Below are 2,500 nucleotides of genomic sequence, written 5' to 3'. Positions count from 1 at the left end.
GTGTGGCGGTGTATAGAGCGTGTATAAAGCAGTGTATAAAGCAGTGTATAAAGCAGTGTATAGAGGTGTGTGGCGGTGTATAGAGCGGTGTATAGAGCGTGTATAAAGCGGTGTATAGAGCGGTGTATAAAGCAGTGTATAAAGCAGTGTATAGAGGTGTGTGGCGGTGTATAGAGTGGTGTATAGAGTGTATAGAGCAGTGTATAGAGCAGTGTTTAAAGCGTGTATAGAGGTGTGGCATTGTAAAGAGCAGTGTATAAAGCAGTGTATAGAGGTGTGTGGCAGTGTATAGAGCGGTGTATAAAGCAGTGTATAGAGGTTTGTAGCGGTGTATAGAGCAGTGTATAAAGCAGTGTATAGAGGTGTGTGGCGGTGTATAGAGCGTATAGAGCAGTGTATAGAGGTGTGTGGCGTGTATAGAGCGGTGTATAGAGCAGTGTATAAAGCTGTATAAAGCAGTGTATAGAGGTGTGTGGTGTATAGAGCGTGTATAAAGCAGTGTATAGAGGTGTGGCGGTGTATAGAGCGTGTATAAAGCAGTGTATAAAGCAGTGTATAAAGCAGTGTATAGAGGTGTGGCGGTGTATAGAGCGGTGTATAGAGCGGTGTATAAAGCGGTGTATAGAGCGGTGTATAAAGCAGTGTATAAAGCAGTGTATAGAGGTGTGTGGCGTGTATAGAGCGGTGTATAGAGCGGTGTATAGAGCAGTGTATAGAGCAGTGTTTAAAGCGTGTATAGAGGTGTGTGGCATTGTAAAGAGCAGTGTATAAAGCAGTGTATAGAGGTGTGGCAGTGTATAGAGCGTGTATAAAGCAGTGTATAGAGGTTTGTAGCGTGTATAGAGCAGTGTATAAAGCAGTGTATAGAGGTGTGTGGCGGTGTATAGAGCGGTGTATAGAGCAGTGTATAGAGGTGTGTGGCGGTGTATAAAGCGGTGTATAGAGCGGTGTATAAAGCTGTGTATAGAGGTGTGTGGCAGTGTATAAAGTGGTGTATAAAGCGGTGTATAGAGCAGTGTATAGAGCGGTGTATAGAGGTGTGTGGCAGTGTAAAGAGTGGTTATAAAGCGGTGTATAGAGGTGTGTGGCGGTGTATAGAGCGGTGTATAAAGCAGTGTATAGAACAGTGTATAGAGCGGTGTATAGAACGGTGTATAGAACGGTGTATAGAGCGGTGTATAGAGCGGTGTATAGAACGGTGTATAGAACGGTGTATAGAGCGGTGTATAGAGGTGTGTGGCAGTGTATACAGCAGTGTATAGAGCGGTGTATAAAGCAGTGTATAAAGCAGTGTATAGAGGTGTGGTGGTGTATAGAGCGGTGTATAAAGCAGTGTATAGAGGTGTGTGGCGGTGTATAGAGCGGTGTATAAAGCAGTGTATAGAGGTGTGTGGCGGTGTATAGAGCGGTGTATAGAGAGGTGTATCGAGCGGAGTATAGAGCAGTGTATAGAGCGGTGTATAGAGCGGTGTATAGAGCGGTGCGTAGAGAGGTGTGTAGCGGTGTATAGAGCGGTGCGTAAAGCAGTGTATAGAACAGTGTATAGAGCGGTGTATAGAGTGGTGTATAGAGCAGTGTATAGAGGTGTGTGGCAGTGTCTAGAGCGGTGTATACAGCGGTGTATACAGCGTGTGTATAGAGCAGTGTATAGAGGTGTGTGGCGGTGTATAGAGCGGTGTATAGAGGTGTGTGGCAGTGTATAGAGTGGTTAGAAAGCGGTGTATAGAGCAGTGTATAAAGCGGTGTATAGAGGTGTGTGGCGGTGTATAGAGCGGTGTATAAAGCAGTGTATAGAGCAGTGTATAAAGCGGTGTATAGAGGTGTGTGGCGGTGTATAGAGCGGTGTATAAAGCAGTGTATAGAGCAGTGTTTAAAGCAGTGTATAGAGCGGTGTATAAAGCAGTGTATAAAGCAGTGTTTAAAGCAGTGTATAAAGCAGTGTATAGAGGAGTGTGGCGGTGTATAGAGCGATGCATAGAGCGGTGTATAAAGCAGTGTATGGAGGTGTGTGTCAGTGTATAGAGCAGTGTATAAAGCAGTGTATAGAGGTGTGTGGCAGTGTATAGAGCGGTGTATAGAGGTGTGTGGCAGTGAATAGAGTGGTTATAAAGCGGTGTATAGAGCAGTGTATAAAGCTGTGTATAGAGGTGTGTGGCGGTGTATAGAGCGGTGTATAAAGCAGTGTATAGAGCAGTGTATAAAGCGGTGTATAGAGGTGTGTGGCAGTGTATAGAGCGGGGTATAAAGCAGTGTATAGAGCAGTGTTTAAAGCAGTGTTTAAAGCAGTGTATAGAGGTGTGTGGCGGTGTATAAAGCGATGCATAGAGCGGTGTATAAAGCAGTGTATAGAGGTGTGTGGCAGTGTATAGCGTGGTATATAGAGCGGTGTATAGAGCAGTGTATAGAGTGGTATATAGAGCGGTGTATAGAGCACTTTAACTATGATTTCATTCAAAGCTACAAGAGCTTCTCATTTGATGGATATCTGGGTATGTCAGAT

At 44.6% G+C, this 2,500-nt stretch overlaps 1 protein-coding gene across 1 annotated transcript in view; it reads right to left on the bottom strand.

The window, feature by feature from the left end:
- Positions 1 to 2,500, bottom strand: part of fndc3bb (fibronectin type III domain containing 3Bb) — a 65,819-nt gene that overhangs the window by 8,421 nt on the left and 54,898 nt on the right.

The sequence above is a fragment of the Silurus meridionalis genome, chromosome 21, assembly GCF_014805685.1.
Source record: "Silurus meridionalis isolate SWU-2019-XX chromosome 21, ASM1480568v1, whole genome shotgun sequence".
In the NCBI taxonomy this organism is placed as follows: domain Eukaryota; kingdom Metazoa; phylum Chordata; class Actinopteri; order Siluriformes; family Siluridae; genus Silurus; species Silurus meridionalis.
This window is presented reverse-complemented; position numbering and strand designations above follow the sequence as displayed.